The following is a 26,777-nucleotide window of genomic DNA, read 5'->3' on the forward strand; positions in this document are numbered from 1 at the left end:
TATTTTTGTCATCAAGATGGTATGGCTCATGCCTATAATCCCAGCACTTTGGGAGGCCGAGGTGGACGGATCACCTGAGGTCAGGAGTTCAAGACCAGCCTGACCAATATGGAGAAACCATGTCTCTACTTTAAAAAAAAAAAAAAAAAAATTAGCTGGGCGTGGTGGCGCATGCCTGTAATCCCAGCTAATCAGGAGGCTGAGGCAGGAGAATCGCTTGAACCCGGGAGGTGGAGGTTGCGGTGAGCGGAGATGGAGCCATTGCACTCCAGTCTGGACAACAAGAGCAAAATTCCATCTCAAAAAAAAAAAAAGTTTTCTTTATGGAGCTTAAGTTGTTCTATCATTTCACGTGACCACAAGAACAGCAACATTTATAACTAATCAGTAGGACCAAGGGGGCAGATTTAGATAATTTTAATAACAAAAAATGCTTCCACTATGAACAGGAATGGACACATAAACAACATAAACCAAGATGCAGTGGCAAAGTAATGCCTTTCCTGGGGCAGCAAAATTTATCCATACTGACTAGCTACACTGAAACTGGTCTTATTGCAGGAGATGGCCTAAATGACCCCATGAGCCCTAAGACTCAATGAAATATCCTGCAAAATGCACTGCATTAAAAAACAACAACAACAAAACACCACCACAATACGGTAGTCTATTGTGTACCTTTCATTCTCTAATCACTCAGGTTTCAAATGCATGGCTTGCAATCATTTATTTTTTAATAAATCATTGTTGGTTGGTGAAAAAATGAAAGTGAAATCCTCTTCACACCAGTGACCCCTTTGCATTTAACAATCTTGGTTGTCCAATGACAGTCACATCCAGGATTCTTGGATGTAGATAAAATCAATAGGTATGTGATTAGATAGCAGACTCAGGGTGGCTAGAGCCATAGACAGGTCACCATTTGAGATGATGAATGGCTTTCTATCAACCTATAGTCCCCTATGATGCTAACATTTACTATAATCTTATTTGGGCTACGATTTATCTTTCTTGCACCTGATCAATAAAGATGAACAGAACAGTTGTAAGGATCGATTGTAATTTTTTATCATTTTCAAGCACAAAGGTGCATTTCTGACATGAAGACAATATTCTAAGTGTACTGCTGCTGCATTTTATAAAATTGCAATTTGAGTGATCAACTGCAATTGTCTATATGCCGAGAGGTTTTAATTCCTCTGTAGGTCTCAAGCTATCAAAAAACCATTTGTCATCTCAGATACTTAACTTAAGGTTATGTCACACCTTCCTATCTGTTTCACTTATAAGATTTTCTTCCCTTAAAATACACACCAGTCACAACAGGCTCTTTTGCAATGTTTGGTGTAATCTTTCTTTTGAACCCTTCTAACAAAGAATGTAGCAAAAAGGCAGTTACTAATCACTAACAATAGTTACTCTCACTAAAGATGAGAAACTCCCAAATTACTCTAATGAACTGTTGAGTGGGTATTATGTTACTGAACTATCTATTAAAATGCTGGCTAAGCAATAACATCTTAATTAATACTTTTGCTTAGTTTAAGCACTGGAACTGTAATATCTGGACAGAGACAGGACTAAGCTGAAAGATCTGGTTTCTGGTTCTGTTCTGTGACCTTGAGCAGGTCTTTAATCTCCCCCAGCTTCCCTTCCAGTGTTCCTAACCCGTCGAGTATGGATGATAATATTAGCCCTGCTTATTTCTGCCAAAGCTGTTGAAGAAATCAAATAAGATAGGCAAGAGAGCTGTGAAATCTGTTAAATGTTTTCACAGAGTACATCAACATCTCAATAAAATAATTTTGGAAGAAAATAATTAGGGTAATTCCATTCTAGGTATAGATTCTAAATGGTAAAAAGTAAGTATTACTTGTTTTATTAACAATGTGCACAAAAGCAACAGTTTGCCATAATACAAATTAGTCAGTTCCTCTCTGCTTTGCCATGCCAAATGCAGGTAAAATTATTACTAATTTTGTTAACTTTCCTATAGGATGTTAAAACACACACACACAATCACACACACGCAATCACACACAAAACCCAGTACCTGTGTTGCTTGAAAACTTAGCACATAGTTCTCAAATTAAAGCTTTAGGCTTTACGTATGCTCCATACTTCCACCTCAGCAACCAGTTTCCCATATTGCATAAATCTTTCCAACAAAGAAAAGTCCCCAGGAGGTAACATCATGTAACAACCAAGGGAATAAACACAAGTATTCTCAAGATCTATGTGTAGACAGTGTTTAATTCATTATTTAAGTATTCACTTATTTGTGAAAGAAAATTAAATTCTTACTGTCCTAATAACATCCATCTTTGGGAATCAGACGCTCAAGAAGCTTTCCATCTGACATGGGAGAAAAGAACAATTATTATCATGGAAAGTCACAAATGCCGAGTTAAAAGTCATAGATAAGTGTTACTGGAGTTCAGAAAGAGTAGAGATCTCCTTTGGCCTCAGAAGACACTTTTACAAACGGACAGAACTCATTCAAAAAAAAAAAAAACAAACAACAACAAAAAAACAACAACCAACCCAACAAAAAACACTCATTCTGTTTTCCAATGAGAGAACGGATAACTACTGGGTATTCGTACAGTGAAAATCTACAAAGTAAAGGAATGAATTAGACAAACATGCAGAGCAAAAAAGTGGTAGATCTGATCAGTACGATGCACCTTATGCCAAGATTGGAAAAGTGAAAAATAATGAACAAGAATAGTAAACACCAAGTTCCACTGATGATCTCCGAGTGGCAGCAGTCATGTGGTGTGGTGGAAGTGCACAAAAGGAGCAGGATGCCACAAAGTATGGGAACACGGGCTTTGCTGGGTTGCTATATTTTTAAAAACGAGGTGTGGGCGTGCAGCTAGTCATTACATTGGCTTAAAATATTTTATAGGCCGGGCACGGTGGCTCATGCCTGTAATCCCAGCACTTTGGGAGGCAGAGGCGGGCATATCACAAGGTCAGGAGTTCGAGACCAGCCTGGCCAACATGGTGAAACCCAGTCTCTACTAAAAATACAAAAAATTAGCCAGGCGTGGTGGCTCATGCCTGTAATCCCAGCTACTCAGGAGGCTGAAGCAGGAGAATCACTTGAACCCAGGAGGTGGAGGTTGCAGTGAGCCAAGATTGCGCCATTGCATTCCAGCCTGGGCGACAGAGCAAGACTCCATCTCGAGAAAAAAAAAAATTTTTTTTTAAATATTTTATAATACAGACAAAAATTTTATTACTCCCACCTCCCTCCAAAGGGGTTAACAATACAAGATTTTGTTTGGCTAGAATATAAAAGTGTATTGGGCAGGGCGGGCACATCCTGAAAAGGGTGGCTAAGTGGGGATTTTATATATTCTTGAATACTAAACTGTTGCAGTGTATACACAATACTAAGCAAATATACTCTCTTCATTTTTATTGTGAAAAAATTTTAAAGTTACAGAAAATAGGCAAAAGATTCCCATCTATCCTTCACCTAGGTTCCCCTTATGTCCACATCTTAGATAATTATAATACAATTATCAAAGGTAATGATTTAACAATGTTACAATAGTAGTAACTGAACTACAGACTTAATTCAGCTATTTCCAGTTTTCCCACTAATGTTCGTTTTCTGTTTCAGGACTTAATCTTGGATCCTATGTTGTATTAATTGCCATGGCTCCTTAGTCCCCTCTCATCTGTAACAGTTCCTCAGTCTTCCTTCTCTGTTATGACCTTGACACTTCTGAAGAATACTGGTCAGATATTTTGTAGAGTGACTCGTGATTTGGGCTCACCTGGCGTTTTCTCATGGTTAAGAATGCACTACTGGGAAGAATTCTACAGAAGCAATATGCCTTTCTCCTGCCTGATTTCAGGGGCTACCTTATGGCAACAGATCTTTTTATTGATGTTGACCTTGATTACCTGATTAAAGTGGTGTCTGCGGGGATTCTCCACAACAAAGCTACCATTTTTCCTTCCTGTAATTGATATCTTGCAGGAGATACTTTGAGACTATACAAACGGTCTGTTTCTTCTCAAAGTTTTGTCCATCACCTTTTGGTATCCACTGGCGAGTCCTGCCTGCAGCAATGATTACTGTAGTGTTCTGATGGTACATCGATTTCTTTCGTTTTTGTTTGTTTGTTTTAAGATGGAATCTCACTCTTTCGCCCAGGCTGGAGTCCAGTGGCACAATCTCGGCTCACTGCAACCTCTGCCTCCCAGGTTCAAGTGATTCTCCTGCCTCAGCCTCCCGAGTAGCTAGGATCACAGGGGCACATCCACCACACCCAGCTAATTTTTGTTGTGAGCGCTTGGTTCAAGGTCTATGGACCACCTGCTTCAGAGTCACTTATGGAGCTTATTAAACAGTAGAGTCTTGGGCCACATCCTGAATCTCTGGGGATGGGGCCAGGAAGCTGCATTATTTACAAGCAGCTTGGGTGATTCTGAATACACACACTAAATTTGTAAACTACGGGGTTTCTAGAACAATGCGAGAATAATATAGTATTTAGCTTGCCATTCAAAGTGAAAAAAAATCAGTGTTTTTGAAGAATGATGGCAAATAACCACTTTTCATAATTAAATATAGCTATAATCTTTACAAAGGTACTCCAAATTAGTGATTCTGCCAATGTTGTTGGCAGATCACTGGTGGACCCCAAACTGCTCCAAGAACTCTGTCTTCACACATTGCCTAGCAACACCACAATGTTCCTACCCTGAATGGGTACTGAGAGGTAGGAGCACAACTATTTTCAGAAAGGTTGCTTTTGTTATCTCTGTTGTCTTGAGATGGTAATAGGTTGCACATGCTGCTATCTTGTTTATTAATTATAGATGACTGTTACTTTAATGTCATCTGTTTTCTTTGGTTAACCCTGCAGTTTGTAGTAGGATATAAATCAATTTGTCTGATCATTTACTAATAGCTGAATTGTAAGACTTGTATGATCTGTGCTCAAATAAGGAACAACCACATTCCTATTTCCAAAGAAGATGTGTACATTCCCTCCCAAATTTGTTAAGAGTAATTACTTATAGTATATGGAATGGGGAAGAAATCCGTTAAGATGACCTCAAAAAGATAAATAAAGAGAACAAACGGGCCGGGCGAAGTGGCTCACGCCTGTAATCCCAACACCTTGGGAAGCTAAGGCGGGCGGATCACTTGAGGCCAGGAATTCAAGACCAGCCAGGATAACGTGGTGAAACCTCATCTCTACTAAAAATACAAATTAGCCAGCTGTGGTTGCGGGTACCTGTAGTCCCTGCTACTCGGCTGGCTGAGGTATGAGAATTGCTTGAACCCAGGAGTCAGAGGTTGCAGTGAGCCAAGATTGTGCCACTGCACTCCAGCCTTGGCAACAGAGCAAGACCTGTCTCAAAAAAAACAAAAAAATGTGGAGAAAGAAAGATGTCCATGATCTTACAAGGTGGTCTAAGGTGGTCTTCTAATGAATAATCATTTTTTTGTGTGTAACAACATATCACTTCTGTGCCTATAAGGTCCTTTACAGCCTAAACTAAAAACTATCTTCATTCATATTCACTCTGCATATTGTCCTGCCCCATAAACAGCAGAAAAAATACTTGACATGATTTGTCCAATGGTACGGTTAATGTAAATTTGTGGCAGGTAAATGTGATTTAATTCAAATATCAAAGGTGTGATTTAATAATTTCTTTCTTTAAAACAGAAAGTCTTATTGTTTGATATAAGCATAAAACATGTTTTCCATCAAGACTCTTTGAGAAGGTAGATCTCATAAATTTAAAGTAGAATGACAGTACCTCTTAGATGTGTTAGCACTATCAACCATCTGATAAAGACTTGCACATCCTTGTCAAAGATAAGCCAAGTAAGCTCCTAGGAGGTAAACTATATCTAAAACAACAATATCATTCTCTATATTTGGAAGATATTTCTGTCACCTATTTTAATAGACAAGGCATCATTGGAAACAATAGGTATTTTGATTTTCTGTATTAAAACACATTCCAATCTAAGGCACCATGGATCAATTACTGAAAACATGGGCAACAAACTGTGTGGGGAGACTGAATGCTCCATTGTACATACTTTTTAATACGTTTCCTGTAAAACCTATGCATATGTCGTCCACAGAACTCCGCACTTAGGTGGGCGATTCTTAGCAGTACAGCATGGTGGTTAAGAACATGGACTTTGGAGCCAGATGGCCAAATCATGGCCCTACCCTTGTGAAACTGAGTAAGTTACTTAACCTCAACAGTTACTTTTCCTCTGTAAAACAGGAATAGTGTAACAATGATTACCTAATAGGATTCTCTGGGGATTAAATAAGGTAATATATGTAAAACTCTTTGTAGCACCAGGGACTTAGGAATGGGACCTATTATTAAAAATTATTTGAACAGGGGAAAAAAACTGTATAGTGTGGGGTGGGGTGGTTTTTTAAAAAAGCCATTTTAATAAAAATTTAAATCTTTAAAACAAAAGCCTATTCTTCCATTAACCAGACATTGGTGAATGTTGCTCACACTGCTTACCTGTTCTGTTTTTCTGTTCCTTAAGATGGATGGGAAATATGAAGACAATAGTGGACCAGTGTCAGGAGCGTTAATAGCTACGGAATTAACTAACCAGCCCATATAAAAAAATCAAACCAATAACATTTGACCTTATCACTAATGAAATCCAATTAACTACATTAAACAGCCAAAGTACTTTAATGCCAAGACTTCCCAAGGCCTTGCTTTTTACTCTATATGTGAATCTCTAAGATGAGAACTACTGTTCATGACTCTCAAACTGATTTGCTCATGGAGCATCTTGAGGGAAGAGAATCTCCTAAAATGGTCCATGAGAAACGCCAGATTAAAGAAAAGTCCAACCACATGTCAATCCTGTACTTTCCGGCATGCAACTTTTCTTTTCTCAAAGCGGCATTTTCTTATGGGTTATTTTTTAAACTGATGTTCAAAAGGTAATTGGCAATATTGAAAAATGATTCCACAACTGATGAAGATTGATGGTATCACCTTTTATTCAGTACTAATAAAGAAGGGCATGCTATTATCTTGAATTTTAAAAATCTGAGATGAAATCCTCTAAGAAAATTATTGCTATACCCTCCCCTGTTCTCTCAGAACCCAGTGGTAGATGGCAAAAATGGCCACCATGCTTTACTCTTTTCTATATCCGTGACCCCAGCAACATGACTTCACAGCTTCTCTCATGATGAGAGTATGGAGTTTACTTCCCCATCCCTTCAGTCTGGGCTGTGTTTGTGTCTTGCTCTGGGCACCAGAATATGACAACAGTGATGGTGTACCAGTTTCAAACCTGGGCCTCTCTCTTGCAACCCTGCACAGGGCCATGTCAATCACCCCAGGCTAGCCTGCAAGCGGGAGAGAGACTACAAGCTATCTATGGTGAGGACAGCCTAGAGCAGCCAAACCTCAGCCAACTCAGCAGGAGTGAGCCCAGCTGATAACAGTCCAAATTGGTAACCTGCAGAATCAGGATGTGAGTAAAATGGTAGCTGTTTTAAGCCACTAAGTTTGTGGTAGTTCATTATATAGTAAAAGCTAACTGATTATGCTCCTTCTCTGTGTTCTTACAAAGAAGAGACTTTTATAACTTACCACACTGTACCAACATGTATTTCTGTGTGGTCCCCACCTAGTCCATAAGCTCCCATAAGCATACCTAGGAGTAGGTATCTTGTCCTATTCATCATTATACCTAGAGCACTCAGCAAACTACATGACACACAAACTCACAGAAATAATGTTAGAGTGACACCTGCAATTCTAAACAGCACTTCAACTGTTGCTCATATTTAAAACAGGATGGGACAGAGACAAGTCTAAAGTAAATGAAATAATGTTATAATGAGGATGAAAAGAAATACTACCTTTATTATATCTACTACAAATTGACAAACACTTCAGCCTGCAATGCTACCACAAAAAGGAAATGTATATCACTTAAGATGTGTTCAACTACAATAATAGTACAGTAACAGTTGAAGCTCGAAACAGTAGCTTAAACAAGTAAGGGGTTTATTTTTCTCGTGTAATAAGAAATCTGGATGGGAAACTCAGGGTTGATATAACTATGCAAGTGTATCAACAAATAACTAGGCCCCCTCTTCTGTCTTCCCTTGTAGCCACCCCGAGCAGTTGACTTCTGTCTTCATGGTTCAAGGTAGCTACTGCACCTGCAGTTATTATGCCCATGTCCTCAGGGTGGAGGAAGGGGGAGGTCCAGAGATTTGTACTTCCACCCCTTCGGCTACAATTATATCATGCAAAGGAGGCTGGGAATCCCAGCTGCAAAGGAGGCTAGGAAATTGATTATTTTTGTTTTCTCACTTCTAGGGTAAAGAAGAAGGAAGAAAGAATTTGGAATGGGTGTTTACTGAGCGAATTTATTGTACCTGCCACAGAGAGCTGAGGTGACAGCACAAAATCAAGTACAAAACAAAGTGGTTGATTTTAGATGCAAGTATTCCAATATTTCTTTCCAATCTCTCCTTAAACTAATTTGGGGTATGGGGGGGATTTACCCATCTGGTATCTTCATCCCCAAGAACAAAGTTTCTAGACCGTACGGAAGGAAACGAGAATCAACAAGAGTGGGCATCATTCCCAAGTTTCTCTGGGCTGGCCGTGGCCCAGGATTTTGAATGTGCGATACACTGCCATTTTCCATTTTCAGAAAGTCTCACTTTTAAAAGTGTATATTAAAATGCACATGCACAGATACACATTATTGCTCGATTTGAAAACTATCTGTTTTCAAGTTCTAAATTTGATCAAAAGAAAACATGCACACACACACACAGTATTCGTGCAATATTTTCTCAGATTCTGAATCTTGTTTTATTATAACTAGTATGATCATACCCGTCGCATGTACAAAAAGAACAAATCAAAGAGGTCATAAGAAAAATGTAACTGGCTCTTGTCAGTTCTTTTATAGAATGCTTCATATGGAGATTAGGGCATGACTATGTAACACATGAGGGCTGAAGTACAATTTAAATTCTGGTGGCCTGACACTATTTCCCGGAAAAGAACAACAAGACGATTGCCTGTCCATTCAAGGATGGTGGCAACTCCACAGATCCTCAGCACCAAGAGAATGATGGCAGAAACAAGTCTGGTCCTGTACCTTCAAGGTACAATACCACACTGGCTGAAGGTGAGACTGTCCTGTGTCTAAACTGGTCTATAGTTACTGCTAACAACTGCAGGCCTCTTCTTCCTCCTACAACACAAGCAAACACAAGTGTCACTCTAGGTGGCAGCCAATTCCAACAAAGAGGTCCAGGGTGCCACAAACACCAATGTCAAATAACGGCAGTTCCCATTGTTGAGTAGCCAGATTCAAAAGTCTTAATTATAGTTTTTGTTATAATCCTCACCCAGGAACTATGATACATAATCAGCTAGATGTAGGCAAGTATGTTTTCCCAAAGGTGAGAATTAAGCACTTGGGGACCCAATTTAATGCTGCATTAATTGCTGCGCAGATACAATTCCAGGCACAGAAGCTCTAAAACAGTTATTTACTCAGTGGCATCAGGTGTTCAGAAGGAGTTCATGACTTGTCAACCATTCTGTCTTTTTACAGAATTACACAGAATCAAGAGATTGACTTTGCAATGAACTACATTTTCTACCAGAACTTTAAAAGCTATGGTTTTTTTTTAATCAGTAATAGTCCAAATTTAGTTTATCTAGAAGTTTTAAAATTTCTTCTATCAGAAAACCTAATGACTGGTTTGAATTCTGCCTTTCTTGTGTGTATACTCTGAAGTCTGTTATAGGTGGGCAGAAAAGCAGAAGGAATTTGAAATTCTTGGTAAGAAAAGCAGCCCTCCAATAGAGTAGCTGGCACCTTAAAGAATATTTTATTACTGAAACTTCTTAAACCTATGGCCTTGAGTCCACTTCACTGGACTCTCTCCTTTTATCCCCTACCCTCCGTCTTTACTCAATGCCCCCAGGAGAATGCTGTCCTCAGACAGAAAAATCAAAGCTAATTTAAATAGATTGCAAATTGCCAACATCGGTTCAGATTCACAGTATATCAGATCCAGTATTCTGTTTCTGAAAGGTACACTAAGGAATGGTTTGGGTTATTTAAACTGAGTCTCGCTTTTTAACATCTAAGATGAGGACTTTATCTTTCAGGATGACTGTATCAGTGGGACTATGTAAGTTCAGTACTTGGCATAGGGCCTGGTTTCTCCTTGTGGAAGGCAGTGGTTCTCCATCACAATACCATTCTTGCCAGCAACCCTTGGCTCCCTAGGTAATCCAAAGAGCCTGGATTTCCATTCATTTAGCTACGCAACTATGCATGAACCTGAACAACAATCATCAAGCAGAGGGATTCAAACTGCATCTCCATGTATCTAACATTCAGCATTGCTATTTGTTTTATGTAAGCACTGAACTCAAAAACCTAGTTATTTATCCTAAGTATCCCTAGATTTCTGCTAATAATCATTTGTGTATATGGATGAGTGAATCATAATTTGTCTCAGCCCTATTTCTTTTTCAAATCCATATCACTAGTCATCAATAATAAATAACCAAGTTAGCAGTTTCTAATCAATCAAAAATCCTATTACATTCCACAGTTAAGCCAAATTAAGATTCCCTATGGAAACAAGACTCTCACTGGTTTATCTTAAAATCTCTCCTTCCTCCTTAGATAACCCTAGTTTTAAGCTAGATATATGGTAAACAAAACTAGAATTCCAAGCTTGCTGCCAGTGAGGCTGAGCCGTAAGCAGAAGTGTTATATGGAACTTCCCAGTAGGCTGCTTAAAGGTAGTTGATCTAAGCTGACAGAGGATCTCTTCAGCCCTTTATCTCAGCCTGCAATGTTGATGTGATGGCCAGAGCTCCAGCAGCCATCTTGGGACATAAGCTGACCTTAAAGAGCAAAGGCCTGTGTTAGGGTGCTGCAATGGAATAATAGGTGCCTGGGGCTCTGATGACACTGAAGCCACCATGCCAGCCTTTTATTAAGCAAGAGAAAAATCTACTTCTTATGTCAGCCATTCTATTTTTATGATAGACAGGGTGAAAGTAATCAGGAATAGACCTCTGTAAGCCCTAAGATGTTTGCTTTTTGTACACCTCATGAATAACTTCAATAAAGTCAAATGCAATGACACACTGGAAGCAACTTTCTCCTTTGTGGTAATGCTTCACTTCTACTTGTCAGGAATCTCCATTTCCTTCTGCCTCTCTCCTTTTCCAACAAAGAACAGGAAGAATTAAAAAATGTCAAAGCCATGTTGAACTCTAGCATCAAATCTTACCATCTCTGAGAAGTCACATTTCCTGAAAACCCCATTATCTCCTGGGTGCCTTGGCAAAATTAATAAACTGCTTTTATAATTACCCTTTCGTTCCATCTTTACTATTTCTTATATAAAGAAACAGAGCTATTTAGAGCTGCTTCTGGAATTTCTAGTTTTATTCCAGGAGCTTTAGAAACTTCATTAATTAGAGTCTCAGGTTTTTTTTTGTTTGTTTGTTTGTTTTTCTTGATTTGGTTTTCCAATTAGAATAGGAATCCTAGATTCATTGACAGCCCTGCCACTACACAAGGAAAACCTTAGTTACATTACCTCATGCCTCAGTTTCTTCATCTGGGGAATTAAAATAAACAACTGCACCAAAAACTCATTTGGCATTCTAAGTTTCCTTTTATTTGTTCACTTTTTTACTTCTATTAATACTAAAGGTCTGTGCCAGACACTGGGCCAAGAACTTGGAATATGATGGTGAGCAAACAGATGAATGGCCCTGCTTTTATGAAACTTAACGTTATCATGAAGGAGACGGACATAAATTTAAAAATCACATAAATACATAATTAGTAAAGAATTACAGTGCTACTGGATCACTATGTGGAAATTTTTTATTTCTAGGAAGTGGTTTTTGTAATGAGTCTCTAAAGCCCTATATTTCTCTGAAGCATCTACCTTCATATTCAGTTCTTAAGTTAGTTGTGATCTTATTTCCTTTAAATTTCTCTAGCTATTTGTGTCAGACAATGCAAGCTTCATTTCTCTACTTGTAAAAGTTTATTCTGACCCCTTTAGGAATAAGAGGAACCTACCAGTTTTGATATGGAAAGAGGTCTAAGAAGAAAACAGAAAGGTACAAAACACTTTGAATAGTTTATTTTATAAAATGATAAGCAAAAATACATGCACCCACATACCCAGAAATGTTCTGCAAGGAGCAGTTGTTACAGATGTGAGAAGATACTTTTCTTTCTTTTATCGCCTTCTATAACAATTTAAGGTTTTAGCCTGGGCATGTACAATTTTTATTAGAAAAATATGCCTTCATTTCCAGTAGGTATTAAGTAAATTCTCATCATGCATGAAAGTTATCTAAATATTACTGGGAAAGTGACTCTGATCCTTTCTCTGTTTTCCATGCTTAGATTGGGACTTCTCATTTATCGCAAATATAAGGTATTAATTTTTCTATTATTCTTTTTAATAATAATGCCAATAAAAGGTCTCAAATCCTTCCATTATTGTAGCTCTTCTCCCTGTGATAAAGCAGTATCAGCCATCTACACTCACCTTTTGGACTTCTATATTACACACCTGAGACCTTTCTGCTTTTGACATGGTTGTATGTCTCACTGTTTATTCTACAAGGGTGAGACAAAGCAATTTCACAGTTATCAGAAGGGTTATCACAAGAATTTACCGTGATGTCTTGCAAGACCTCTAGAGTAACTGTTAAATTATTTCATGGAACCAGCACAGGAACCTCCCATTCTCTCAAGGGCTGTGTGATGTGACACAGTCACTCTCCAGGTCATAAGTTTTCCTTGGGAAGTGCTCAATGAGGTGATGCCACGTGCACATTTAATAGCACATCCACTGGATGGCTTTATACAGAACGTGTCACATTCGTATTGCCAACACATCTCAGGCTTGCACTCCATTTTACCCCTGGTCTCATATCATCTCCTATGACTAGGAACTCTATAAAACTAACAAACTCTCTTGTGCTTGCTCAGCTACAGGAGGAGCACATGCACACAGAGTCCTCTTGAAAACTGTGGGCCAAGACGAAAGCCATAAATGATCAGCCTTACCGTAGATGAAGCAGACAAACATTAGCTCCTTTAACAGCAACACTCTTTAGCCCTGCATTCATTCATAATTTTATATTAATAATCTGAAGGATTTATAACAGATGCTGATTTGGATGATACTGGCTTACCATTCCACCTTCTTCTCCAGCCCTCAGAGAAGCCAACCTAAAATTCATTCATTCAAGAAGCACTACTGCTGAAGAGCTAATATGGGCCAGGCCAGGGGTAAGTCCTAGGAATGGAAGGCTGAAGATCCCTTGAAAGGCTATTGGACAGAGAGCTCCAAACAGCTAACCAATTACAGTACACAGAGATAACCAGGTTCAGTTTTGCTGTCTTTCTCGTCTTCAAGAGCTCCATATTATAGTGTCAATGCCATGGGAGGGAGGTATTTTTGTCATCCAACCTAGTGTTTCTCAAATTTGTAAGGTCCATCCTATTGACCGAAAATATGATTATAGTAATCACAGAAATAACCACAGGACAGAGAAAACAAATTTTAAAGATTCTCATAAACAATCAGAAGACCTTGAATTATTATTTCTTTGGAATCCAGGTTGACAGAAAAACTGAGTGAATCCAGTTATTACCCTTCAGCTAATTATCAATTAACTACAGAGACTCATAACCAACAGGTGGGAACAAGAATGCTTTCCAGAACAAAAGTTAAGTGTACAGACTACAGAAGGAGTCCTGTGAGGAAGGAGAAGTGTTGGTGGAGAAAGGAATCCTGAGGAGAGTAGCTGGAGAGGCGAAGACAAAGTTTGCCTTCCTCCCACTTTTGCCTAGAACCTGACTTTTTAAAATAAGATTGCATCAAATCTCTAGCAAGAAAAGATAGACACATTCTAATAGAGGCCAACATAAATAATTCATTCTGATTCAGAAAATCTACCTAAGAAAAACTTTCCTGAAGATTGAGCAAACCTCTGAACTCTTTCACAGGCATGATACTTGCTGTGCTCCTCAGCACCAGCTGAGCTGTAATTCCAGCAGAATCAAATCTATTTGCTCAAAAGTAATACCTTTCCAGCACCACAGAAAATACGCACCTCTCATAAAGGATGAGTGCCACAAACAACCTCAGTATCCCAGACTGTGCACATCTCTCTAAGTGAATAAGAAGATGAAACAACTCCGACTGACCGCTGCAGAGTGACAAGCAAAAGCCTTAATGAGGAGGTGCTCTGATGGTGTACGCAAGGCAAAGCATCCTTAAGCTCAAAGAATCACTATGCTCAGGAAGTTATCTGTGTCACCTTTTGACATATAAAAGGTGACACAAATGAGTAAGACAGATTTACTCATTAAGAACTACGGTGTAATCCCAGCACTCTGGGAGGGCCAAGGTGGGCAGATCACCTGAGGTCAGGAGTTCGAGACCATCCTAGCCAACATGGTGAAACCCCGTCTCTACTAAAAAATACAAAAATTACCCGGGCGTGGTGGCACACACCTGTAATCCCAGCTACTCGGGAGGCTGAGGCTGGAGAATCACTTGAACCTGGGAGGCGGAGGTTGTAGGGAGCTGAGATCGCGCCACTGCACTCCAGCCTGGGCGACAGAGCGATATTCTGTCTCAAAAAAATAAAAATAAAAAGAACTACAATGCTCACTCTTTTAACACACACACTTAATATCTATATTCAATGAAGACAGTCTTGGGATTGGTGCAGGCAAGGGGTATAGAATTACTATCCAAGACAGTGTCTCATTGTAATCTACTTTTATCACTGGCATCATGCACTCTCAGAAGTCTAGGATGAATTGTATTATATTCTAAGCTGAGATTTCACCTAACAGAAAATACCATTCTTTCAAGTCTCCTGACTGGGGAGTAGGACAGGGAAGGGCTAGACTGCAGGTGTCTAGCACATACATTTCCTTGATAGTAGCATTTGAAAAACTTGAAAGACAAAGATTGGTAAAATCATTTGATTTTACCCTATCAAACTGGCTGTCTTACTTGCTTTCTTTCATTTCACAGATGCATTAAGTGTCAATGAGTAAATGAGGAAATGGGTTCCCTCATCATTTGCTAGTAAGAGTATAAATTGGTACAATTTACGGCAACATGTTTCAAATGCCTTTCGAATGTACTCTGACTCAAAGGCTTCATGTCTGGAAATATGTGAAATAATCATGAATGTATATAAAAATTTAGCTAAAAATTTGTTCATTGTGGAGTTCATCATACTGAAAAATGAAAAACAAGTATTTAGCCACAGAAAATAGCTAAAGTAACTAATAGATTATTCATATAATGGAATGATAGGGCTGCTTAGACTTTGGTTTGTTTTTTCCCCCTTTCCCCAAGAGAAAAAAGGAGAGAAGAAATGTTTAAATTCCTTTAAGTTTTAGCCCTTGGTGAACAGATATAAGAATAAGGACAGTTACGCAACAGTTTCTTATGATTTTCCAAACTGTACCAACTCTCCTCTAGAACAAAAAAGTAAAAACAAAAATCTACCATTTTGGCACAGTACAAACCTATGCAACCACAAGGTCAATACAGATGAGAGAGTGGGGATTAATTTTCAAAAGGGGGTTGGGGGACAAACCAATTTTAAATTATGAAGGTTAAAGCCCTATTTATTATTGGTATCTCTGAAATTCTTCTGCCATTTGTTAAGTGGGTCAATGTCCATTTTTTATTCACTCAAGTATTTACTGAATGCAACTTCTACAGAGTAAGGTCCTAGGACCTGAATTAGATTTTTTTTTTTAATTTAGTTATGTGATTCCACCGCTTATGATCTACTGAGATGTACTCTAACATTCATATTCAAAAGTCTCTGGAAAGAAGGGAGGCTCTGGAGATTCTTCCTATACAAGGGAACACAATTCTAACAGGGCAAGAGTTGAAAGCATAGGAGAGCTGGTTGAGTCTTGGACTGTCCAAAAGCAAATATTGTTAGGAATCAAGTATTTCCTATGTTCATATCGTTTGATTTTATGATAAAAACCAGCCAAGAAGGAAGTAAAGTTAGGGGCCACTATCTTTATTTTACCTACCAGGAATGGTGTGTTTAAACAAGGTCACACATTTGCTGGTGTTCCATAAGATATTAAGTGCCAGAAATAAATCAGTCCCTAAGTCCAGAGCTAGAAGGCCTTTGGTCTTGAGGTTTAAAATATTATAGTTCCTTCAGTACAAAGCAGTAGATGGTACCCTACAGAGTACTTCACTACGTCATGCCTTTTGTTGACCATGGAGGGTTTACATTTATTTCTTAACCAAACCACAATACCCAAGAAAAAGAAGATCCAATGCAGATGATACACATATCTGAAGTTTAATTTCTTTTCATCAATTTTAGCACAAACTGAGATGTTAATGATAACTGTGACATGGTTTTCTCTAGTGCTAGCAACACACGTAAAGTTACACAGGTGAACAGAAAAGTCAGTCTTAAGGGTTAATAATCTCAGATATGAATTGGAGAAAGCTCAAAAGTGGCAAAGGATCATCAATCTATTTCAAAGATGTGTTTATCTTTTTGTATTTCAAAGGAAAGGCCTTTTTGAAAGACTTGGCAGAGAAATATGCATGTGAATAGAGGCACATTGAAAAGTCTTAGCTTGCAGGTATAATGGCTCTCCCTCAGAAGGCAGTGTGCAGGATTCCGGAGTCTCTAAGGTGTATTTTATATGCTACCAAGTACACTAAGAGCCCTGCAGTATTGCCTGCGTCCAGCTTCTATTTGGTGGCTCCTTAACATTTTCCTGCATTAAACTCTACCTAAAAGTTTTACCCCTCAACTGCAGAAAAGTAGTTCATTCATGTGGTACTGAAATACACCAGAATGTGTCATATTTGTTTAAAAAAAAAAAAGAAAGAAAAAAAAGAAGAGGGTGGGTGGGATGGGGAGAAAAAGATAGCTATAGAGGACCAGTAAACAAGTCTGATAGTCTTCTAGAAATATTCATGAAAATCTGTCCCTGAAAACTGCTGGTATTTAGTAGCCAATCTTTGCCACGTGACTTTTCTGAGAATTGTTCTTAGAAAGATCCCACCAAGGGGTGATAATAAAATGCATTTCATCAAATGATCTTTCAGTCTGGCATGATGTCACTTTCTCACATCTTCCATGTGGGCTGCAAGTCTCCTTCCAAGGCCCATCTCATTTACTGTGTATTCTGCCTAGTGTAGGTCCAAGTCCTTCCAAACAAGACCTATAAGCAAGAATGCACCCATCCATGAGAGACAAAGCATATGCATTCTGTTAGTTCCCACAAAGGCAGACACTGGGGATTTAGGGAGCTGAGGTCTACAAAACTCTTTAAAGAACAGCATATTCACTCTACACAAAAGAGGTTCTTGTGTGACCCTTGTGATCTGAACACATTTCAAGAGAAAGAGACTAGATCTTTACTTTGAAAAAGATTTTTATTATAAAGACAAATGTGAAACATAAATGGAATCGGGGTGAATAATGTGAATTAGGCTCTGAAATGATTCCTTTTCATAGTACACACTCATAGACATTACAGGGCAAAGAAAAGTCTGCAATAACCAGGCTGTGTCTGAATGTCGCCTTATTGCTCAGTGTGACCCAAATGTAACCAGACCAAATCCATCAGCAGCTGAATGTAAATGGCCTTGTGCTAGGCTTAGTTTCAACAGGCATTCTCTTTGCCTGGTGAAGCCCTCTCTCCAACTAGAGGCCAAGTTACTAGGAAATTGTTTGTCATCTTAGATTGAATTGATCATTTGTTTCCCTGAATTCTTTCTCTCATCATTTACTCATTACACGCCTCCTCCTGATAGAAGTAGACATTTATTAGCTTCTGCATTCATTGCAATGGCAAACAGAAACATTCTGCTGCATTTCCTGGGGGTTCACTCATTTATCTACTGGATAAGAGACTGAAGTTTTCTACAGGGCAAAAAAATTAAAATATCAGTCAGGTTGACAGCTGGGAAAATGAGGGTCTCTCTGCGACAAGCTTGCTGGAGTTTTTGGTTTAGTGAGGAGCTGCAATGTTATTTCACCACACCACCACTTCATATGTAACTAGAATTGTGGGCTATCATCTGGTGAACTAATATTTCACAAGAATAATACACATGGTGCACTGTAAAGTACCTGCGATGCAAAGCTAATTGCTATTTTAAATAGAACATAAAACAAAAGGCTTTCAAAGATCCATTTCTAAAAGGAGCTAGGAAGAGAGGCTGTCTTATTAAATCCATGAAACTGGAGCTAGAATCATTGAACTTTAATGTGTAAAGACCTTCCAGGTCATCAAATCCTTTTCCAAGAATCTTCTTTACAGTATCCCCGACAAGTGATTGTTCTCATTGTGCCTGAAACACTACTGGTGACAGGGAGACTGGCAAATCTCAGAAGGCAGCCTATTTTATATATTTATTTTTTTGAGACGGAGTTCTGCTCTTGTTGCCCAGGCTGGAGTCCAATGGTGTGGTCTTGGCTCACTGCAACCTCAGCCTCCCAGGTTCAAGCGATTCTCCTGCCTCAGCCTTCTGAATAGTTGGGATGACAGACACCCGCCACCACCCCCGGCTAATTTTTGTATTTTTAATAGAGATGGGGTTTCACCATGTTGGCCAGGCTGGTCTCAAACTCCTGACCTCAGGTGATCAGCCTGCCTTGGCGTCCCAAAGTGCTGGGATTACAGGCATGAGCCGCTGCGCCTGGCCTAGGCAGCCTATTTTAGAGCTGAAGATTTCTGGATGGGAGGGGGCACTTCCTAACAGGGGCCTGACTGCTTGTGACCTTGGGCAAGCCACTCAATCCCACTGGGTCTGGTTTTAGAAATTAGATACCCCTGTGTTGAAAGAATCGGAGCTGAAGGAGAGTAAAGTCATTTAGAGGCTCAACTACTTTAGTCCAGCCAAAAGCCTATTTGGCCTAGCAGGTCACAGGATAACTCCCGTCTTCTGGGACAGTGCCTCTCCACAAGAAGAACTGGCACACTTGTCTGTATTCCTCTATGCTGAGACGCATTTGAGCTCATTCAGAGTAGGGCTTTCTTCGATTCTTTTTCAATTCTTTCTTCACTTTGTTGTTGTTGAGACTGAGTCTCACTCTGTTGCCCAGGCTAGAGTGCAGTGGTACGATCTCAGCTCACTGCAACCTCAGCCTCACAGGTTCAAGCAATTCGCCTGCCTCAGCCTCCCGAGTAGCTAGGACTACAGGCATGCTCCACCAAGCCTGGCTGATTTTTGAATTTTCAGTAGAGATGGGGTTTCACCACATTGACCAGGCTGGTCTTGAACTCCAGACCTCAGGTGATCCACCTGCTTCAGCCTCCCAAAGTGCTGGGATTACAGGCATGAGCACCTGGCATCTTCACTTTTTTCCTCTTTTCTCTTTAGTTTCACTTCTCTTGAGCCAACTTTTATTATATACCTTTCGTTCTTTACAAAAAACAAAAGTAATGATGCAATGGAAAGTTCTGCACAGCCACTAACACAACCCCTCAAGCAGATGGCGTGTGCCAGCCCTTGCCCCAATCATCCTAATTCTCTGATATCAACTTGCTGAGTTTTAGCCCTCAGTTCAACAAAGCATGAATAGCCTAGTATTGTGCCAGGTACTGGTTATACAAAGAAAAATAAATTTTTAGTCTTTAGCTCTCTGAGAGTTTGTATGTTAGAAAACTAAAGCCTTCCTGATTTAATATTGTTTAGAATATTGCCCATATCCCATCAAATCACTCTGAGGACAAGAAAGGTATAAATGCTAATAATAATATCTTTACAAATCAGTGGCGTATTTTAGCTAAGTGTTAATACAGACATTTTTTCTAAATAGTTCTTAAATCTGATCCCAGAACATGCGCTTTACATAGATTGTCTCATGCAAACCTGACAATAACTCCATCAGGTTGGTACAATTATCCCCATTTTCCAGATGAGAAAACTAAGGCCCTCCAAAATGAAATAATTTACCAGGTCATTTGAGCTTGTCTGTGGCACTGCCAGGGTCAAATCCAAGCAGCCGAGCTCCAGAGGTAATATGCTTAACAGCTACAATACAGTGATTTGCAAATCACTATATTAACGTACTGATTTCCAGATCACTATATTGAATGCCTTATGAAAAGAGATCACCATCTATACAAAACAATTAGAAGGCTTTGTGTAGGAGGTTGCATTTAGCCTCTAATTGAATACTATTACCTTCCCTGAACCTACAATGAGATATTTAAAAGTTATTATATATTAAAAATTCTAATTATGTATTTTACTTAGTGTAAGGGGGATGAGATTTAAGCCCATTTTAATTACAAACAAAAGCAGATCCACATGTCAGCTGTCTGTGATGCCTTTGTGGATATCCAGACACTTGTTCTTAAATCTGTATATTACAAACTGAAACAACAACAACAAAACCAGAAGAAAAGTAACACAGGAAAAATTGGCTAACAAGTCAATGAACCTGTGACTTTACTGATACAGCAATTATAAAGGTCAAAGCTTATTTTCACCCTATGTAAATTAAATTTAAATGAACTCCTAAACTATATATTACAAGATCCAGAATTAAATTTAGATTAGCCAGAGGCTTTGTTTGTAGAAGACGCTCTTAATAATCTTTGGCTTTCGTCCAGCCCAGATTCCCACTTCCTCTAAAGATGATGGAGAACTGCTTCCCTGGATAAATTAGCACAACTCCTGCCTCCTTCCCCTTCAGTCCCTGTGGAGGAATTCCACTGGACTCTTGTCTTCCCTTAAGAAGTAACCCCCAGTTCAGACCTCAGGGCTGTTCAAGGTCCACTTTTCTCCTTGACCTACACTTGGTCTCTTAGCGAAGCTCTTCCAGTCTCATGGCTTTAAACTCCCCTCATGGGCTGACAACTCCCAGATCTATATACCCAGCCCAGACCTTGCCTCTGATTCCATACTCAATGGTCCCAATGTTTTATTGAAATCAATTGTATCAGAAACACCTCAAATTTAAATTGATTAAAACACAGGGCTCGGCTCGGTGGCTCACGCCTGTAATCCCAGCATTTTGGGAAGTCAATGAGGCAGATTGCTTGGGCCCGGGAGTTCAAGACCAGCCTAGGTAACATGGCAAAACCATGTCTACACAAAAAAATACAAAAAATTAGCCAGGGGTGATGGCGCGCATCTGTAGTCCCAGCTACTCTGGAGGCTGAGGCAAGAAGATCAATTGAGCCCAGGAGGTTGCGGCGAGCCAAAATTGTGCCACTGCACTCCAGTCTGGGTGATGGAGTGAGACTCGATCTCAAAAATAAACAGATTTTTTTTATAGATAGATAGATAGAGAAAGAGAGAGAGAGAGAGAGAGAACACAATCCCACATTGTTTTTTGTTTGTTTCAATGAACAAACTTATTCCTCTTGGTCTTCCTAGACTCAGTAACTGGTTCTATCTTTCACACATTTGCTGAAGCCAGAGATACAGGAATCATCTTTCTTTCTTACACCATCTTATATCCAGTCCAGCACATCCGACAATCCCTATGTTCAGGCCTTATTGGCTTCCTTTCTTCTTTAACAGGCATGTAATGGGTTTGGATTTTATTCTAATGGCTATGGAAAAGCATGGATGGTTTTCAGCAAAGAAACGATATAATCTGACTCAAGTTTTTTTTTTTTTGAGACAGAGTCTCACTCTGTTGCCCAGGCTGGTGGGCAGTGACGCAATCTCAGCTCATTGCAACCTCCACCTCCTGGGTTCAAGAGATTCTCCTGCCTCAGCCTCCCAAATAGATGCGATTACAGGTGCATGCCACACCTGGCTAATTTTTGTATTTTTAGTAGAGACAAGGTTTCACCATGTTGCCTGGGCTGGTCTCAAACTCCTGACCTCAAGTGATCCACCCACCTCAGCCTCCCAAAGTGCTGGGAATACAGGCGTGAGCCACCACTCCTGGCCCAGACTCAAGTTCTTAAAAAACCATAGCTCTTGGCTGGAAAATAGACAGTGGTGGAGGGAACAGAAGATGGACTAGACAGACAAAGGAGTGATTACAAGAGTTCAGCTAAGGGAGATGGAGGCTTGGTTTATGGTGGTAATAGACTTTAAAAATAGACAAAATTGAACTATGTTTTGGAAGTAGAATCAACAGAACTTCCTGATGAATTGGAGAGGAAGGAGGGAATGTGAGGAAAAGTGAGAACCAAAAATGTGTCGTAGATTGTGAGCTTCAGCCACTGAGTAGGTAATGGTGCCATTTCCCGAGGAAAACTGGAGGAAGACTGGTGGCTGGAGCACTCAGGACCGCTACCTCTGCTATTCTTTGGAGTGTGAGTGTGTGCTTCCTAAGCGTTTCGTCGTTAGATCACCTCATCTGAAAACCCCTCTCCTATTTTCTCTCACTGTATTCATGTTTCTTTCATCACACTTTTCATGATCAATTTTGGCTCATTTTGTTCGCTGTATTGTATTCCACTCGCTAGACTCTGAGCTCTGTGATGGTGGGAAACAGGTTCTCCTTGTTTGTTGCTTTTTCCTGTGTCCCTAGCCCATGTCTTGGAACATAGTTGGATGTGTCCACAATCAATTATCCTCAGGAACTTCTAGGGGAAAAAAGATGTCTAAAGCAGGAGGTGACAAACTTTTGCCATAAAAGGCCAGAGAGTAAATATTTGAAGCTTTATGGGTCACATGGTCTCTGTCAAAGCTACTCAACTCTGTTGTAGTACGAAAGTAGCCACGGACAATACACACATAAATGAGCATGGCTGTCTTCCAATAAAACTATTTATGGACACTAAAATTTGAATTTCATAGAATTGTTGTGTCATAAAATTATTCTTTTGAATTTTTTCCCCAACCATTTAAAAATGTACAAATTATTATCAGTTTGCTGATGCCTGGTCTATCCAAATTTTAAGCAGCAGGTGTCAAGGAATAGAAAGGTAAGAAAATGTTAAACTGGATGATTAGTGTAAATTGTATTAAAGAACTTATACTACCATAAAATAATCCCTATATTCCTTCCCACTAACCTACTGTACCTTAAGAAAAAGGAATCATGTCTATGAATCTTGAAATCCAGCACTTAATGTTTGCTGATGGATGGATGGATGGATGGATGAAATGAAGGAAGGAAGGAGGGAAGAAAGAAAGGAGGGAAAGAAGAAACGAATGAAATAAGGCAAGGGAGGGGAGGGAAAGAAGGGAGAGGAACAGAGAGAGAGAGATGGAGAAACGAGGGGAGAGAAAGAGGAAGGAAATACTTTTATTTTACAACCACCATATCACTGGAATAGGAAAACTGAATACAGGCATACTTTGGAGATACTGCAGGTTTGGTTTCACACTATCACAATAAAGTGAGTCATGCAAACTTTTTGGTTTCCCAGTGCGTATAAAAGTCATGTTTATACTACACTGTAGTCTGTTAAGCGTGCAATAGCATTAAGTCAAAAAAAGTACATAATCTTAATTTAAAAATACTTTATCACTAAAAAATGCTAACAATCATCTGAGCCTTCAGCAAGTCACACTGGTGGAGGGTCTTATCTCAATATTGATGGCTGTGGTGGTGGCCAAATGGCATGGCTATGATAATTTCTTAAATAAGACAACAATGAAGTTTGCCACATCAATTCATTCTCAGGGGAGAGTTTTCAGTAGCATGTGATGCTGTTTAATAGCATTTACATAGAGTAAAACTTCTTTCAAAATTCAAAATTATCTCAAACTCTGCTGCTGCTTTACCAATTAAGTTCATGTATTATAATATTCTTAGTTCTTTCCTGTCATTTCAGCAATATTCACATCATCTTTACCAACAGTAGACTCTATCTCAAGAAACCACTTTCTTTGCTCATCATCTGTTCAAGTTTGCTCCTCAAACGTTAAAAGTTTCATCATGAGATTGCTGCAATTCAGTTCCATCTTTGGGCTCCACTTCTAATTCGAGTTCTGTTGCTATTTCCACCACATCTGCAACTCCTTCCTCCACTGAAGTGTTGAACCCTTTCAAGCCATCCATAATTGGAATTAACTTCTTCCAAACTCCTGTTAACTGATATTTTGACCTCTTCCCATGAATCACGAATGTTCTTAATGGCATCTAGAATGGTAACTCTTGCCCGGAAGGTTTTCAATGTACTTTTCCCAGATCATTCAAGAGAAATCACTATCTATGGCAGATATGGCCTTATAATATGTATTTCTTAAATAGTAAGACTTGAAGGTCAAAATTACTCCTTGATCCACAGGCTGTAGAATGGACATTAGCAGGCATGAAATTATTAATCTCCCTGTACATCTCCATCAGAGCTCTTGGGTGACTAGGTACACTGTCAATGAGCAGTAATACTTTAAATGGAAAATGTTTTTTGTGAGAGGTAGATCTCAACAGTAGGCTTAAAATATTCAGTAAACCAGGCTGTAAACAGACGTGCTACCATCCAGGCTTTGGTGTTCCATTTATAGCACATGGGCAGAGTCGACTTAGCATAATTCTGCAGGACCCTAGGATTTTTGGAATGGTAAGTGGGCACTGGCTTCAACTTCAAGTCATCAGCTGCATTAGCACCTAACAAGAGTCAGCCTGTCCTTTGGGGCTTTGAAGCCAGGCCCTGACTTCTCCTCTCTAGCTAAGAAAAGTTCTAGACAGAATCTTCTTCCGATAGAAGGCTGTTTCACCTTCATTGAAAATCTGTTGTTCAGTGTAGTCACCTTCATCAATGATAGTAGGCAGATTTTCTGGATACCTTGCTCCAGCTTCCACATCAGCACCTAGTGCTTTATCTTGCATTTTTATGTTATGGAGATGGCTGCTTTCCATAAACCTCATGACCAACCTGTGATAGCTTCCAATGCTTCCTCTGAAGCTTCCTTGCCTCTTTCAGCCTTCGTAGAACTTAAGAAAATTAGGGTCTTACTCTAGATTAGGCTGTGGCTTAAGGGAATGTTGTGGCTGGTCTGATATTCCACCAAACCACGAATCTTTCTCCACAGCAGTAATAAAGCTGTTTCACTTTCTTATCATTGATGTGTTCACTGGAGTAGCACTTTTAATTTCCTTCAAGAACACTTCCTTTGCATTCACAACTTGGCCAATTGTTTGGTGCAAAAGGCACAGCTTTTAGCTTACCTAGGCTTTGCACACATCCTTCTCATTAAGCTTAATCATTTCTAGCTTTTGATTTAAAGAAAGATGTGTGACTCTTCCTTTCACTTGAACACTCAGAGGTCATTGTAGGGTTATTAATTGGCCTAATTTTAGTATTGTTGCGTCTCAGGGAATAAGGAGGCCTCTCAGGGGAGGGAAAAGAGATGGGGAAATGGCTGATGGGTGGAGGAGTCAGAACACACACGTAACAGTTATCAGTTAAGTTCAGCTTTTTATATGGGTGTGGTCTGTGGTGTCCCAAAACAATTACAATAGTAACATCAAAGATCACATCATAGATCACCATAGCATATATAACAACAAAGAAAAAGTTTGAAATATTATGAGAACTACCAAAATGTGGCACAGAGACACTAAGTGAGCACATACTTTGGGAAAAATGGCACTAATCAACTTCCTTAATGCAGGGTTGCCACAAACTTTAAATTTGTATTTTTTTAAAAAGGCAAATGAAGTATGTCTGTACTGTGATTTGTCCATCTGGCACCTCTTGGACAAATAAGAGAAATGTACCCCAAGTCTAAAACAAAGATAAAAACTTACATTCTCTGGATACTTGTTGAGGAACCAGAATACCATCCTCTTTCCATGCCGAGATACATACCAATTTTTTTAAAAAATAAATGGCAATATGATGAACCTGGATTTCCAACTAAAACAGTGATTCAACACATTGCAAAGACCCTAAATAAAATATAAAAACTTCTGAAAACTCTTGTATTATCCTGCATAACATCCTTCCCAGAATAAACACTATTTTCAAATACAATGTCAGCACGATCTCTACTCATTGCAAAGATGAGCTCCAACCATAGACCCCATTCATTAAAACTTCATAGGGTAAAAGAAACCATTAAAATGAATTTTAATTTGTCAGATAAGGAGGATTATGGTACAAAGATGCTTTAAATACCTAATAAAATTATGCCAAACATACTGGAAAGCAGTATTGTGTACCTGGGGGTCTAAACCTGAGAAATAATTATATGGCGTGAGAAAAACAAGTGATGACCCATGCTAAGGATGAGGAGTGAACATATGTTCCAAAGCTCCAGAAGAGTTACTTGAACTTTTTTAGCTGTACCTAACTGCTGCCATCTCGGCAGACTGTCCACAGTAGAGAAACCTTCAGATAACAAAGGCTTTTCCTGTTTTAATCATGGGGAAGAGGTTGGAGGACAGCAGGGGGACTGGAAACCTAAAACCAGGAAGGAGAATTCACCCCAAGGTGGTGGTTGGGGGGAACACCACAAAAACTGGGGACTCAGTGCAAAGATGACAGGTGCAAATAACAGCAATCAGGCCTTCTCTGTTTTAATAGGGGAACAGATTAACAAAAGCAAGAAAGGGACCATGGAGGTGGTGAATACAGATCCATCCATGGCCGACTGCCATGGTTACTATTTTGAGATCGTCATTACAGCAGTTACTATTGTTACTGCTTGAGACCATCATTACAAGACTGAACGAAGGGAGGAACCTAGAAATGAAAACTTAAGACAAAAGAAACTGTTTTAAAGGAAGGGGAACCAGGGAAGAAGAAG

General features: G+C 39.4%; 1 protein-coding gene across 2 annotated transcripts in view; it reads right to left on the bottom strand.

Moving 5' to 3' along the window:
- The window catches only part of CHCHD3 (coiled-coil-helix-coiled-coil-helix domain containing 3), a 298,477-nt gene that overhangs the window by 53,450 nt on the left and 218,250 nt on the right, over window positions 1–26,777 (bottom strand). The gene's annotated exons all lie outside the window — the stretch shown is intronic.

This window comes from Pan paniscus, chromosome 6 (assembly GCF_029289425.2).
Source record: "Pan paniscus chromosome 6, NHGRI_mPanPan1-v2.0_pri, whole genome shotgun sequence".
Lineage (NCBI taxonomy): Eukaryota > Metazoa > Chordata > Mammalia > Primates > Hominidae > Pan > Pan paniscus.